This window comes from Ceratotherium simum, chromosome 5 (assembly GCF_057802395.1).
Source record: "Ceratotherium simum simum isolate JZ-2026a chromosome 5, ASM5780239v1, whole genome shotgun sequence".
Classification (NCBI taxonomy): Eukaryota; Metazoa; Chordata; class Mammalia; order Perissodactyla; family Rhinocerotidae; genus Ceratotherium; species Ceratotherium simum.
Window position 1 is genome coordinate 71,702,212 of NC_141904.1, and position 16,762 is coordinate 71,718,973.

Consider the following 16,762-nt stretch of genomic DNA (forward strand, 5'->3'; position numbering starts at 1 on the left):
GGATGAAAGTGTAGAAGGTACTCTTCCAATTGTTTTACTTATAACCTCTTATTTTGTCTTTATCAAAACTCTCAGATTTAAGCAGAGTGGTTTTTTTTTTTATAATTTTATTTATTTATTTATTTTTCCCCCAAAGCCCCAGTAGATAGTTGTATGTCATAGTTGCACATCCTTCTAGTTGCTGTACGTGGGACGTGGCCTCAGCATGGCTGGACAAGTGGTGCGTCCGTGGGCGCCCGGATCCGAACCTGGTCTGCCAGCAGCAGAGCGCGCGCACTTAACCGCTAAGCCACAGGCCGGCCCAGCAGAGTGGTTTTTACCTTGAAATTTTTACTGTATTTGCTCCTGTTAACATGTTTTTCTGAGTCCTGGTTAATTTTCAAGACTCATAAAAAATTGGAGGTTGAAAAGGCTTTTGAGGCTATCTGATCCACTGTTCCAGGAGATGATTTTCACTCCTTTTCCACTGACATTTAAAACCAGGAAATAAACACTATTTCCTGGACTATTCTAGTTACTGGTCAAAGAATAGGAAATAAAGTGAGAGGGAAGGAAGGGCAAAGGAATATGTAGGGGAAGAGGGGGACTAGTGGGAGAGGCATTGGGCAGGTATGAGGAGCACAGACTAAAAGGGGGAAATGCAAGTAAGAGAAGGAAAAGAGACAAAAGAGAGGACCTCAAACAAGTCCAAGAAGAATGAGAAAAGGGAAAGAGGGGAAAGTACGGAGGCACTGCAGTTTGTCACTGCAGGCACCAACAGGGTTTAAGAGTCGGACGTTCTGGGTGCTGATAATTGTAAAATGCATGAGTATAAAACATATTGCCTAACCTCTGAGTCGTGTTCTTCGGAGTTTGTAGTGCAGATTAAACGAGATTAGTGGGATGGACGCTCTGTAAAGCAGAGAACTCTACTCAAATAAGGAATTGGGAAGGGGAGAGAAAGTGGCAGAAAAAGAGAGGGAGAGGGATGTACAGGGGGAGAGGAAGGGGAAAGGGAGGGGAGAGAAATCGGCAGAGAATGAGAGAGAGAGAAAGGGGAATTGTTGACAAGGCAGGTGAGAACTAAGGCAAACTGCAGTAACTGCTGCTGTGGCTACTGCGGCGACTGCTCCAACACATTTAGCGTCGACAACTTGCCAGGTACGTTGTTAGAGCTTTACATGCATAATTTCACGTTATCCTCACAACATCTCTATGGGGCTAGGTTCTAGTATTATCCTCATTTTATAGAAGAGATATCTGAAGCAGAGAGGTTTTGTAACTTTCCCAAGGCCTTACAGCTGGGAAGAGGCCAAGAAGGGATGACACGCAGGTCTGTCTGCAAAGCCAATGCTTGTTAAAATCATCTCTAAGAACCTCGAAAGAGGCTTGGTGGGTCTCAGGTGGACTCTGGTCCCGGTTCTTCTGAAGTATGACCCGGGGTCGACCCCGGTCACAAAGCCCGACTCGCCAGGCCCTGTCTCCACCTCTCCACTAACAGCGCCCTGCCTCCATGGAGATCGGCGTGGGGCGGGACTTCTTTCACGCTGGAGCACTTCCGCTTGGAGCCGGAAGCGCCGTGACCAGCAGAACAGGGACCCGCGCGTGGGGAACTTTTGGGGAGTTTTGAGTGGCGCCGCTGTGGCGGCAGCGAGGGTGACCGACTTGAGCACATGAGTCCGATGCGGCGACGCTGACCCCGGCGTTCGCCCTCAGCCAGGACCCCGACTTCATGACTGTCGCCATCCGCGTGCCGTACGCCGGGTCTCCGCCTTCGACGTCTGCTTCGAGGGGGTCGACTTCAAGTTCTCCGCCGAGCTGTACTTTCTCAGGCGAGTTCGGGGTGTTCGGCCCGGGGAAGAGCATATGTTGGGGCTTCATTCGTTCATTCATTCGTGAGATAACTGCGTATCGAGGGAGGAGGAGAAGGCGAGGGAGCGCGTCTCGATTTCGCGACTGCCTTCTCCGAGATCTTCGCGGCTTCTTTCGGTGCTGAGGAAGTGCCCTCTCCCAGGCGTGCGCTCTGGGTGCTGCGGCGCTTGTTCCCGTCGTAAGCCTTCTTCAATCCCACATTAAGGAGATTTCAGAGCCGCTTAAAAACGTGGCGTTTGAGACGGCGTCCCCGTGCTGTTTCTGTTCTTTCCTTCGCTCTGTTTAGTCCTCCTTGCCCCGGGACAGCGCGCGCTGACTTCCCGACTGACCGGTCCCTTTGACTTTTCTCAGTCCACGTTCTGTTGATGGATGTCTTGGCTGTGACCGCTCTACCTCCTGAAGTTCTCGGCTCCCTTGGCCCCCTTGACGCCACAGTAGCCTCGTTCTCCTGCCTCCTCGTCGCCTGCTACTTCTCTGTTTGGTTTTGCCCCTTAGTTGTGGTTGTCGTCGCCCAAGTCTCAGTGAGGGGCTTTCAGCACTTGTCTGTTGGCGTTTTCTCCACGCAGAACCGTAACAACAGTAGTAACAGCTAACAGTTGCAGCTCAGCTTGCACATGGCCGGCAAGCTATGCGTTAAGTGGTTTGTGTGCATTATCTCATTTAATCTTGACAGCAATCCGCGGAGATAGGCATTATTATTAGCCCCGTTTTCCAGAGGACACAATTCTCCCTAAACATTGTCAGTCCCTTGCCCCCTCCCCTTTCCTATGAGGGAAAATCTATTCTCCTAATCTTGCGCATTCAGGTGTAGCTCCAGCCTGCCTTTCCTGCCCAGTACTTTCCTAATACAAACCTTCCTCTTAAATCAAGCTGATTCCTTCACTGGGCCTGAACCAGTTTTGCTCAGATTTCTAGTAGGACTAGCTTACTTCACCTACTTGAATATACTACACTTCCCTGTTTCTTTACTCATTTATTCCTTTGATTTATTTATCAAGCTCATGGAATATACCAGTTTCTGTTGTTGTTATTGGGGGTGTAATGGTGCTTCATGTAGTTTACATTCTAGTGGGGAGAGAAAAATAATAAACAAACAAGTAAACATATGACTACAAATTGTGGTTAAGTGCTCTAAAAGGAAATAAAGTGTGCTGATAGAGAATAAGAGAGCCTGTGTTTATCTGAAGTGGCCAGGGAAAGCCTTTCTCAAGAGGTGATTTTTAAGGCAAGACATGAAGAATGGGAAGCAGATGATGATGGTGATAGCAAACATTTATTGAATTTTTACTCCAGGTTAGTGTTTTATGTGGATTACTTCATTTGATTTTAGCAAGTCCTATACAGTATGTTCTAGTATTTACTCACTTTACAGATGAGGAATCAGAGGCTTAGAGAAAAGTTCTTAAATGAGATAGGATTGTAAAATAAAATAAATACAATAAAATAAAAATTTCAACATAAAAACCACTATGCGTAAGTGTGAGAGTTGTGATGAAGACAAAATACGAGGTTATGTATGAAACAATTTAAAGAGTATTCTTCACACAGATTTGCCCATTCCTTGGGTAGCAGAGGCTTGGGAGTTGGGCACACCTGGGTCTCAGCACACTGACAGTTCTCTGACTTTGGGCAAGTAATTCAGTCTCAGTTTCCTAATCTGTAAAATGGGACTAATATTAGTGTTTGTAACAAGTTGATGTGAAGATTGAGATGGTGCATGCATAGTCCTCATTACCATGGCTGGTAATTAACCATGTGTTGAATAAATAGTATGTATTACTATTTATTAAGGGCTTGCTGTTCCAGTTGTCTGTTGCTGCATAACCAAACTTAATAGTGTAAAATAACAATCATTTAACTCCATATCCTGGTTTTTGTGTGTCAGGAATTTGGTAAGGGCTTGGCTGGGCTGTTCTGGTTTGACGTCCTTAATACAGTTGTGGTGACATGGTGGCAGGACCTGGAACCACAAGGGCCTGAGCACCTGGGGACTGGTGGGGTGAGTGGGAGAAGGCACCTCTCTTCATGTAGTTTCAGGACCTCCCTGTGTGGCCTCTTTGCAGGGTCTAGTTTGGATTCCTTTGGGGAGTTGGACCTCTAACAGGGTAGCTTGAAGGTTTCAAGAGTGAGTATTCCCAGTGAGCAAGGCAGAATCTATATCACCTTTTATGACGTAACCTCAGAAATCACAGTGTCATCTCTGCTTTATTGTATTGCTTAAAACAGTTCCAGAAGCCCATTCGGTTTTAAGGGGAGGGGACATAGACCCCACTGTTGGGAGGAGTGATGTGAAATGGGCCATCTTTGAAATTGCGGTTTGCTATAACCAAAGATGAATAAAACCTTGCCCCTCTCCTTGAGGAATCAAGAGTCTAACAAGGGAGGCAGATCTTTGAACAAATATGATTTCACTATTACACAGTAAGAATTTAGCTCCATACTTAAGAGAGTTTAGGAGAAGGGAGTTGATAATAGCTTACATCTTCTGAACGCTCACCTACTGTCCCAGCTACTAAGCTCGTTGTGTTATCATTTCCTTCTCCCAGTAACCTTGGGATAGATTCTGTTATTTTTCCCTTTTTACAGATGAGGAATAGGAGCCTTGAAGTTAATTAACTTGTACAAAGAAAATTGCAGGGGTGGTAAACGGCAGAGCTGGGACTCAGATTCTGATAGTCAAGTTAGTATTTGTAACCATTATAACAAACTGATTTATCCATAAACTGACTCCTTATACTGGGCTTTGAAGGGATCTTGGTTCAGAAAATGCATTGTAGCTCCAGGAAACTTGGGATCCAAGGTGACTGGGTTGTGAAGCCCTGGGCCTTTTGAGGTCTGCCGAGTTTTTATTATTATTATCACTGTTATAGTAGGAAGTAAGGGAGAGGGGGTTATGGGAGGAAAGAAGGCTCTGATGATAAGTTTGGAATGGAATAGTGCCAGCCTGCCACACTGATGAGTTTAAATTACCTAGTCAGTGTCGGGCAGCCATAGAAGCTTTTTCAAATGGAAAAGTAATAGACTTCTGTTTTAGAAAAACTCTTTTGGTGACTCAGTGAAAGAGTGACTGAACCAGGGTAAAGCTGGAAACAAGGAAATCAGTTCATTTTGTTTAGTATGAAAGAGGGGGAAATCCCCTTATAGTAATAATGAGATTTGAGAAAAACACTTCTGCTTTCTGCTTTTTTTTAAGTATATAAACAATTTTTTTTATTGTTTCCCATTTTTTGGCTCTTTTTTTTTTTTCGACAGCCAATTAGTCTACTTTTATTGAGCCCCTGCTGTGTCAGGCACCAGGTATATAAATGACTCTCATTCATTAGGAAGGGGGAAGTATTATAACACATGATAACTAATAGTTACTTTAGCTTTTCTTTTTAAGTCTCTATTTTATCAGTGACTAGGGGCTATTCAAACAGAAAGATAAGTCGTCTCTGATTTCTTTCTTCTTAGATAGGGAAGAAATCTAAGTTATTTAGTTTGTAAAATGTTAAAGAAATGCTGAGGAATTTCCTTTTAAAATGGTTGACAGATTTCAATGGTAAATGTTTACAATCATTGATAATCACTTATGCTACTTTGTAATTTAAGGACTTCATGAGACCTTATATTAAATCTGCAGATTACCCCTTCCTGGAAGAATTGTAGAAATGGAAGCAAGCAAAGGTCTTATGATGCAGATAAAGGCATTGCCTTTGGGATTTTTGTTAGTTTTTTCTTTGGATTCTTCATGTTAGAGTGACTACGTAAAAAGCTTTCAAGATACTATGGGGATCTGTAGATGTATTGCTAGTGCAATCTGTCCCTGTCACTCTTGATTGTTTCTTAATGTCCAGTGCCTGTTATTGATAGATTTCTTTCTTTTTTTCTTTTTTGTGAGGAAGATCAGCCCTGAGCTAACATCCATGCCAATCCTCCTCTTTTTGCTGAGGAAGACTGGCCCTGAGCTAACATCCATGCCCATCTTCCTCTACTTTATGTGGGAGGCCGCCACAGCATGGCCTGACAAAAGGTGCGTCGGTGCGCGCCCAGGATACGAACTCGGGCCGCCAGCAGCAGAGCACGCGCACTTAACTGCTACGCCGTGGGGCTGGCCCTTGATAGATTTCTTAGCAAGTACAATTTCTTCAGTCCTTTAAAATATATCACAATATTCTTCAAAGTAAAGTTCAATTAGTTAAATACTGTGTTTCTATTTTCTAGTAGTTTTATTTCCTACTTCCCCTACATTTAGTAAGTGTTTAAAAGTAAAAAAATGTGTGAGGCGATAAAAGATGTAGGTGAGTTTAGCTGGGAATCAAATCTTTCTTGTACAGTTTTCAAACTTAAAATTTATTAACATGCAGGTGAGAGAGAAACTGTCCATAGGTGGCATTTAAAGGCTGATTGAATTTTCTTCTCGTGGTTAATAAGCCCTTCATTTCAGCTAGCCATGAAACCATTTGTTTTCCCTTCATAGAAGCCACTGGATTTTCCTTTGTCGCTGGATCTGGAATCAGAATACTTTGTGTACTCTCATGTAGTTTATTCAGTGAATATTTATTGATCTCAGTCAACTAGGATAAGGGAGGAAAGATGGGATGAAAGAGGTAAATGACAGAGTTCTAACCCATAACACAATATAATTAATGTGATAATGAAGTATAATGAAACTGCTTTCGGGAGATAGTAAATCTGCTATGAAGTGCAGATAAGTTGCATATTGAGGCGAAGTTATTAAATTTTAAATGTATACAGGGGTTTAGGAAGGTTGTGTATATGGAGATATTTGGCTTGAGTTGTATCTGATGTATTAGAATACAGTTCAGTACACTGAAAGATGTCAAGTGTTCTGAAATGTAAGAGTAGTCAATAATGTGCTAAGTTCATAGGAGAGCCTAGATGAAGTGGATAAACCCACTCAGGAAAGAAGTACAGAGATGGAATTTGAGTCTTTAGACTCAAATTTAGACTAGACAGTGAGATGTCATTCCCCAGCTCATGATTCTTTTATCATATCTAAAAGTCAAGTGGGAAAAGGTGATCAGAGCACATCTAGTATCTTCATGAAATCGATATACAGTATTTTCATGTTTCAGGACTTTAAAATAAGAATGAAACAGTTAAACTGAAAATGCTGTATTTTACAGATCAAAGGAGGTGGTACTACCATAGATGGAGTAATTTGCCTTATAGTTAACATTTCAGGGAATGTGAAGTTTGGAACATGTAGGGAATTGTTGTTGAGTTGTGAGAAATTCCTTTTGTAGGCTTTGGTTGGCATGAAAATTAGGTTCATTTAACAACCAGGAGGAAGTAATTAGATTGAACAAGACTTTAGTACCTGATGGCTTTTTTCCAAGTGATTTTGTTGGCGTATTTTTGAAGTAGTGCCGTGATATTTTAGTTTTCAGTCCAAATTTTCTTCAATTCTTTAAGGTGCAAAAATTTAAGTTAGTACTAGGTAATTCCTTGACAAAAAATGTTGACATAAGAAATGAAGAGATTTCAAAACTAAAATATGGTTTCCCCTGGTGTTTTGAAAGCTTGAATTAGAAAACATTATCTGATTAAAGTTCTGATACATTTAAATATTCATTTAGTTAGGAAAACTTCCCTCTCTTTTATTTAATGTACCTAGTTGTGTTTCATAGTGTTTTTAGGGTAACCACAATTAATCAGCTATAGTAATAGAGTATAAGGGGTATTAATATTTTAAGGAAAGAAATAAAGAGGTTTGGACGTTATGGTACTGATGAAATTTCATACAATAAAAGAATATTAAAAATATTCTTAAAAAAAGGGTTAAGACTGAACTGCTGTAAATATATTACCTGTCAGTATCTGAATTTCTCAGTTAAAAAAAATCAGATGTTTTTCCTTAAAGATGATTTGATTTTTTTACATTTCCTTCAGGTAGAAGTGCGGTTTTAAAGTGTCTACTGGATATTCGCAAAATTTTTCAGGAAAACGACCCAGCTTAACATTCTAAACAATCCCTACGTCTCAGACTACTGTGTGTGGATTCAGAAAGCCAAGGAAGTTTTGAGTTCCTTGCGAATTTTACATACTCCTGTCTCTGGAACACCTGCTTACCCAGCAGGAAGAAAATGAAATAACCTGGAGTATAAGTTTTAATGAAAGAGAAACCCCAGATAGCTACCAAACACTTGAAGAATTGACTGGATCAATGTGGGGAGCTTGGTGAACTTGCTTAGAGAAGAGGTGCAGACGGTGAAAAGGAAATTTTACCAGAAAAAACTGGTACAGCCTGGAAGATAGGTGTTAAAGCAGACAGTGGTGAGTATTCATTGTTATGCTGTTGACTGTCCAATATGAAATCTCTAGACTGGGTATCCGAGCCTGTATCTGTAGTCAATTTACAGTGGGGTGTAAGTGAGTGTGCATGTGTTGGCCATGTCTGTTTAGACCCTTAGCCCATTTTTTAATGAGATTATTTGGTTTTTTGCTGTTGAGTTGTATCAATTGTATGAAATCCTTGTATATTTTGCATATTAACTTCCTATAGATACGTGGTTTGCAAATATTTTCTCCCATTCCATAGGTTGCCTTTTCATTTTGTTGACGATTTACTTTGCTGAGCAGAAACTTTTTAGTTGGATGTGGTCCTACTTGTTTATTTTTGCTTTTGTTGCCTTTGCTTTTGGTGTCAAATCCAAAAAATCATTGCCAAAACCAACGTCAAGGGGCTTACTTCCTATGTGTTTTTCCAGGAGTTTTGTGGTTTCAGGTCTCACATTTAAGTCTTTACTCCATTTTGAGTTGATTTTTTTGTATGATGTAAGATAGTGGTCCGGTTTTATTCTTTTGCATGTGGCTGTCCAGTTTTCCCAGCACCATTTACTGGAGAGACTGTCTTTTCCCCATTGTATATTCTTGGCTCCCTTGTCAAAAATTAATTGACCATATATGCATGGATTTGTTTCTGGGCTCTTTTCTGTTCCCTTGATCTGTGTGTCTGTTTTTATGCTAATAACCATATTGTTTTGATTGCTATAGCTTTGTTAGATAGTTTGAAATAGAAAGTGTGATACCTCCGGTTTTGTTGTTGTTTCTTTAGATTGGTTTGGCTATTTGGAGTCTTTTATGGTTCCATACAAATTTAGGATTGTTTTTTCTATTTCTGTGAAGAATGCCATCGGAATTTTGATAGAGATTGCATTGAATCTGTAGACTGGTTTGGGTAGGATGGCCAAGTTTTTCGAGTCCTTGAGCATGAATACCTTTCCATTTGTTTGTGTCTTTAATTTCTTTCATCAGTGTCTTACAGTTTTCAGTATATTGATCTTTTACCTCCTTGGTTAAATTTATTCCTAAGTATTTTATTCTTTTTGATGCTATTGTAAATGGGATTGTTTTCCTAATTTCTCTTTCCAGTAGTTCGTTGTTAGTGTATAGAAACACAACTGATTTTTGTACTTTGATTTTGTATCCTGCATCTTTACTTTTTTTTTTTTTTTGAGGAAGATCAGCCCTGAGCTAACATCCGTGCTAATCCTCCTCTTTTTGCTGAGGAAGACCGGCTCTGAGCTAACATCTATTACCAATCCTCCTCCTTCCCCGCCCCCCCCAAAGCCCCAGTAGATAGTTGTATGTTATAGCTGCACATCCTTCTAGTTGCTGTATGTGGGACGCGGCCTCAGCATGGCCGGAGAAACGGTGCGTCGGTGTGCGCCAGGGATCCGAACCCAGGCCGCCAGTAGCGGAGCGCGCGCACTTAACTGCTAAGCCACGGGGCTGGCCCCTGCATCTTTACTTTTAATTCGTTTATTCTAACAGTTTTTTAGTGGAATCTTTAAGATTTTCTGTATATAATATCATGTTATCTATAAATAGAGACAGTTATACTATTCTTTTCTGACTTGATTGCCTTTTGTTTCTTTTTGTTGCCTGATTGCTCTGACTGGGACTACCACCAATACTATGTCAAATAAAAGTGGCAAGAGTGGGCATCCTTGTCTTGTTCTTGATCTTAGAGGAAAAGCTTTCAGCTTTTCAAATGCTGCAGTATTTACTATCCCTTGGAGGTATAGTAGGAATCTTCTGTGCTCTGTTGTATTAGTTTCCTACCCAGATTTTGTGTGGAAAGCAATGAGGATGAGTAGAGCGTGATCTCAATAGAAGTTGGAACTGTGAGAGGTAACAAGTTGAGATGGTGGACACTGGCCACTAAAGTGTTTCAGAACCAACTGGGAAAATACGAGATGGATTTTCTGCCCTGGAGCCTCTGAAAAATACCTTTAACCTGAGAGTTGTGAGGGAAATATGTTTGTTTTAGGATAGACTTGTGAGTTCCTGTGGAGAAAAAAAGTGTGGTGTTTGGTAGGAGGATATATTTACTAGTGATATGAGTTGTTTTGCCTTCCTAGAGGAGAAACTGCATAAAGGAAGAAATGGAAGGGAAAAGGAAAGGAAGCAAAAGGAGGTGAGGTTACTTAAAAACAATTAATGGGTAATGAATTTCACTAAATTCTTGAGAAACTTTAGCAAAGTAGATTTAAATTCTGAGTATGTGTTCTATATTGCGGGAAAATTTCTATGTGGAGAAATTGATTCTAAAGTTGAAAATGTGTTTATGTTTCATGAGCATCTGTTCAGAATAATTTTATTTTCATGTTGAAAAATAAGGTTTTTTGTTGTTGTTGTTCTATCCTAGTTTCTACTCATCCAATGAGTACACTCCTAAGAAAATTACTTTTGTTGCCAAATTTTTAGTTGATTTACTCATGGCCTGTTTTTGTTCTTAAATTATATAATTTTCAGGGAAGCATTTTCAGTTTTATCAAATAGTTGTGTTGCAACAAAAAGCTGTATCTTTCACATTTTATAAGTATTTTTTCATCTATATATGGTGTAGTAACTCTTGAATTGCATCTCTTGGATCTAATTTAGAGTAACTTTGCTTGGTACATTTGAAACTTAAAATGCACTGTGTACATAATTTATTTCAGTTTGTGGGACTTAATTCCTGTCTGACAAGTTAATGTCATAGAGCTTTTGAAGCTCTCCATGGTTTGCTTTACCTGGGCTCCATCACTTCTTGCCTGGCTATTCCCATTTGTGTGTGTGTGGGTGTGTGGGTGTGTGTTTGGGAGGATGTCATGGGTGAATTGGCAAGTGGTTGGTGGAAACATGGGGTAAAAAAAAACCCTGTGTGTGTGGAAATCCTAATTCATAAAACATTATGACTTAGTGGGTATTTATTAAAACTACAAAAGGAATTCTTGATTTAAGACTCCTATATGAATGGTAATCTTTTCTGGTGTATTTAAGTATTAGTTAAATGCCTGTGGGGAGTCTAGTGAAATGTAAGATAAATTTTAGTAACCATTGACAATTTTATATTGATCACAAATTAGTATTAGGCATGTCAAAAATTATGTACTGCCTCTGCTTGTTAAACCTCAAATTCCCCTTCCCAAAATAGACTAGGGAAAGGATGGAAAAACTATTCATGCAAATAACTTCTAATAATCATCCTCACCAATTTTTTTTAATAATACTAATAAAATTTACATACCATGTAATTCACTCATTTAATAGAATGAATTGTCAGGTCACAGGTCAACTCTTTGTGTTTAACTTTGAGGAACTGCCAAACTATTTTCCAAAATGGCCACACCATTTTGTATTTCCACCGGCAAGTATAGATATGTGATTTCCCTACATCCTCCCCAACATTTGTTATTGTCCATCTTTTGGTCTGTAGTCACCCTAGTCAATGTGAAATGGTATCTCGTGGTTTTGATATGCATTTCCCTAATGGATAATAATGTTAAGCATCTTTTCATGAGCTTATTGGCCATTTATCTGTCTTCTTTAGAGAAATGCCTGTTCAAATCTTGTGCCCATTTTTCAAAACTTTTTTATTGGGGTAAAATATACATAACATAAACATTACCATTTTAAGCGTATAATTCAGTGGTATTAAGTACATTCACAGTCTTATGCCACCACCACCATCCGTCCATCTCCAGGCCTTTTCCATCTTCCCACACTGAAACTCTCTACCCATAAAACAATTAACATCTCACCCTACCCTTCTCCCAGCCCCTGGAAAATGCCTTTAGGCTCTCTGTCTCTTTGAATTTAACTAGTCTAGATACCTCATAGAAGAGGAATTATAAAATATTTGTTCTTTTGTGTCTGGCTTATTTCACTTAGCATAATGTCTTCAAGATTAATATCTGTTGTAGCATGTGTCAGAATTTCCTTTTTTTGTTTTTTAAGGCTGAATAGTATCTCATTGTATGTAAGTATACACATTGTATATGTATACTACATTTTGTTTATCCATTCATCTATTGATGGACATTTGGGTAGTTTCCATCTTTTGGCTATCATGAATAATATTTCTGTGTACATTGGTGTACAAGTATCTGATTGAGTCCCTGCTTTAAAATCTTTTGGGTATCTACCCGGAAATGGAACTGCTGGATCATATGGTAATTCTTTGTTTGATTTCTTTGAGGAACCACTATACTGTTTTCCACAGTGGCTTCACCATTTTATGTTCCCACTAGCAATGCATTATGTTCTAATTTCTCTACATCCTTGTCAGCCAGTACTTATTTTCTGTTTTTTGGATAACAGTCAACCTAATGAATCTGGAGTTCTATCTCATTGTGGTTTTGATTTACATTTTCCTAATGATCAGAGATGTTGAGCATCTTAGCATATGCTTATTGGCCATTTGTATATCTTTGGAGAAATCTGTATTCAAGTACTTTGCCAGTTTTTTAATTGAGTTGTTTTTTTGTTATTGAGTTGTAGGAGTTCTTTATATATCCTGGATGTTAACACCTTATCAGATATATGATTTGCAAATATTTTCCCCCATTCTCTGGATTGCCTTTTCACTCTTGTTGATAATGTCCTTTGATACACACAAGTTTTTTATTTTGCTGTAGTTCACTTTATGTATTTCTTCTGTTACCTGTGCTTTTTTTTGGTGTCACACAATGCCTTTTATATCAACATTGATTGATTTTGAAATGTCTTGGGAATGTATCAGGAACCTTCCAAGCTCACAGTGAAGAATAAACGTTTTCTAGACTTTTAATTTTTTTGCTTCAAAGTTCAAACTTTGTTATTGGCTACAAATGTTTCAGTTGATTCTGTTGAAGTGATAGAATCTCTTCCTTCATTTTTGAGAAAATGTCTATCAGTTGTCTCCTAGTCTGAATAAGCGTTATTTGTTTGACAGTCCTTTCAAGTAAAAATGGCTTTCTATGAAAAATAGCAGCTAGTTCAGCTGGCAGCAATATTCAACTCTTGTTCCTTGAGATGTCCATAGTATTTTGATTTGCAGCAAAAGTCCTTTATGTATACTTCTTATTTTGTTATACAGAATATTAAAAAGATGTGTATTCAGAGGTTGAGATTTAATTAGTAAAATTTTGCTTGTTTTATTAAACTTCAAGTGAAACTTTTTTGTTTTTGTTTTTTGCTGTGAGTTTGTGGTGGTGAAGAAGTTGATGGCTAGGACTAGTACAGTTTGGTACTGCTCCCTTGATTTGTGTTAAAGTGTCATCAGTTTTTCACTAACACAGTGAGAAAGTCAACTCTTATTCTTATGAAAATAGCTTTGACTTTTTGGACGACACTTTGAGAACTGCTGCCTTAGCTTATAGGGTCGCTGGGTGGGATGGAAGAGTGATTTCAGATCAGCACTCCCTTTACTTTAAGTAGTCACCTGTGTAAGAGATCTCTCTGCTGCCACCGATGGTTGCTGTCTGTCTGGGGAAATGGTTGGCAATCCTGAGTCTTGCATCTCCTGGAATTTAGGCTGTTCAGGCAGGTATCATCACAAAATTTCCTTATGTTGGTGGTAAAACGTGAGGGGACAGGGATAAAAATATGTTTATATTAATAAATCAATGGATACAAAGAAGTACACAAGGAAATTATATATTTTTATTTTGCAGATACCTGTTGGATAGAACCTATGATATATACCTTTTAAAGGGCAAAAGATCCTGAAAATAATAGCTGAAAGCAAAAGAAAAAGGAAAAATTAAGCTTATTTTGGTATTTAACGGATACAAGACAAGAAAGCTTTACTAGTCTATGTAGGCATTATAGCTGTGATGTTAAGAGCTTATGGTATGGAGTCATTCTGACTTGTCCACTTAAAATTATAAATGTGAACTTGGGCCAGTTTCTAATGACCTTTTTAAAATTGGTAACATCTTCCTAGTTAGGTTTGTTATGAGGGATGGAGTCAAAATGAAATGTTTTAAAAATGCTAAGAATAGGACTTGACATACAATAGACTTTCAGCTGGAGATGGTTTATTTTAAAGGTTTTTATCAGAGATTTGGATTTTGTTTGGGTCGGGAGTTGAGAGAATTGGATGGAAACTGATTGGAGTTTGTGAGTCAGATTGATCAGGCATGGTGCATGCTACCAAAGACAGTCTTGCTTCTGCTTATTCAGATCTTAATTTTGTTAGCATTAGTGTCATGGTAAATTCTGTATTTGTGCTTTGTGTTCAAGAATGCTAAAGCTACATGGTATCACATTTTTTAAAATATTTTGCTTGTAGGATTCAACGGTCCCAATTTAAAGGCTATTTTATTTTCAAACTGGAGAAAGTGCTGGTTGATTTCAGAACTTCAGCTCCTGAACCAAGAGGTCCTCCCAACCCTATGTGGAATATATTCCCTTTGATGAAATGAAGGAAAGAGTACTGAAAACTGTCACTGGATTTAATGGGTATGCACTTAATACTATTTTAAAGTTTTAATTTTTAGTAGAACATTATAGATTTTTCTTTAAATTTTGATGTGTCTGGTTGTTTAACTGATTATCCATTAGAATAAATTCTGTCTCTCTAGTGACATATGTAGTAGTTATTGATTTTCAGCTTACAAATATTTAAAATATTTACAACTTTTAGCATCAGACTTTAAATGGGTTATGACAGTAGAAACATTCAGTTATCAGGAAATATTTTAATATTTTTTCTTTCTGTTTTATATTTGGTATTATAAATTCTTGCACTTTGTATAGAACCTGTATATCATTGGAGATAAGTCACATTTCTTTTCAAATGAGAAAAACAATTTTTGAAAGTATTCTACTTAATGATGTTTTATTTAAAAAAAATTTTGGGGGTCTGTCTTCTCCACCAAAAGGTAACCATTTTTAGCCCTTTGTAAAACATTACACTGAAAAGACACTCTGCACTAAAATAAAACTGATCTTTTAAAAAATGTTACTGTGTCTCATATTCTGTGTCATTTTAAATACTTCCTTTGTAGGATGTTGTATTTTGAGGGTTTCTTTTCTTGAAGGGGAGAAGTATTGGTGAAGTTGAATGGTTCGGTATTTAGTTTGGCATTAACAATTTGGAGTGTGGGGTGACGATACCAAATTTAATGAATTATGGATATGTTAACCTTAAATTCATATTTAGGAGCAGCTTTTATTTGAAGAGGTTTCAGTTGTGAGTATTTTTTGATAGCATAAACAGTCTCATTCTTTTCTTCAGATATTTAATCACATGGGATTTGCAACAAGATAGTGTAAGTCAGTCAACCCTTTGTTATATGTCGTGTTCCTGTGTTTTTAAGTTTAGGCATTTTGCTTAAAATATGAAATCGTTATGCTTTGGTTTTGGGGCTGTTACTAAAATATTTTGGCGGGGATAGAAATCACAGCTTTGTCTTTGAAGTTCATCAATTATAGTTGCCCCTGGGGGTTTGGGATGGGAAGGAGACTTATTTTCTTTGTGTACCCTGTTGTACTGTTCAAAATTATTTAACCATATCCATATATTTCCTTATTAGTTAACTTTTTTTTAAGCACATACTCAGAAGTCACATGCTATGTATTAGAAGTATGTTGCATAAGATTTTCTATTGAACTGAATGTGTTCAAGATAAGGGAATATTTATAAATAGTGCCTAGATAGTACTTAGACGTTATGGTGACTCATCTTTTATTTCAGTAAATTATGGCTCCTATGTAAAAATAACAGTTAAGGTGAAACGGGTCAAATTATACCAACTGCTTTCTGAATGTTAAACTGATTTACTTGTGATTCTGAATTAGTAATTCCATTTTCAGTTCTTTAAGTTGGACTAGACACAGATATATAGGTTATTAAATAAATCTAAATATTTGTAATTTCTTAATCTGTTAAACAAGTAATTGACCTTCTCAAAATGATCTGAATAGTCATTAAATGTCTAAACATACTTAAACGTAATTGCTTTTTTGTGTGTGTATGTGAGGATGATCAGCCCTGAGCTAACATCCGATGCCAATCCTCCTCTTTTTTTGCTGAGGAACATTGGCCCTGGGCTAACATCTGTGCCCATCTTCCTCTACTTTATATGGGACGCCGCCACAGCATGGCTTGATAAGCAGTGCGTCAGTGCGCGCCCAGGATCCGAACCTGGGAACCCTGGGCCGCAGAAGCGGAGGGTGCGCATTTAACCGCTGTGCCACCCGGCTGGCCCCTGTAATTGCTTTTAAAATGTTCTTTATCTTGAACCATAGGTATTTTGAACTTATATTTTTTTAATTTGATTTTTCAGAGTGGCAGTTTATGAATCATTTTCCCTAATTGGCAGAATCCAAGTCTTTATCAGTGACTCATTAATATTTTTCATTTTTAAATTTAACCTTTTTTGTATTATAATATATTGGTACATTGAAACATGTCTATAATATTTTTCAATTTTGTGTTTTGAATATATATAAATTAGTTGTTTTAAAAAAAAGTTTTGCTAAGAGCGTGGGTAGAAGTGGCGTTTTGTTCTTTTTCAACCAGTTTGAGCTTTTGTCCTTTCTAGTATACCTCTCCCACTATTTGTAATAGATCATCTTTTAAATTACAAAAGTGGTATATGTTCATAGTTTTAAAAAGATGCCCAAATGTCATAGGAGTACATAAAGGAAA

At 38.1% G+C, this 16,762-nt stretch overlaps 1 pseudogene across 1 annotated transcript in view; it reads left to right on the plus strand.

Annotated features, from left to right (window-relative positions):
- Positions 1–1,551: 1,551 nt before the first annotated feature.
- Positions 1,552–16,762, plus strand: part of LOC147917075 (serine/threonine-protein phosphatase 4 regulatory subunit 2-like) — a 30,587-nt pseudogene continuing 15,376 nt past the window's right edge. Inside the window, exons 1-4 of the transcript XR_015552246.1 lie at positions 1,552–1,811; positions 7,751–8,130; positions 10,221–10,276; positions 14,399–14,568. The product of XR_015552246.1 is annotated as a serine/threonine-protein phosphatase 4 regulatory subunit 2-like (transcript). The remainder of the gene's footprint in view (positions 1,812–7,750; positions 8,131–10,220; positions 10,277–14,398; positions 14,569–16,762) is intronic.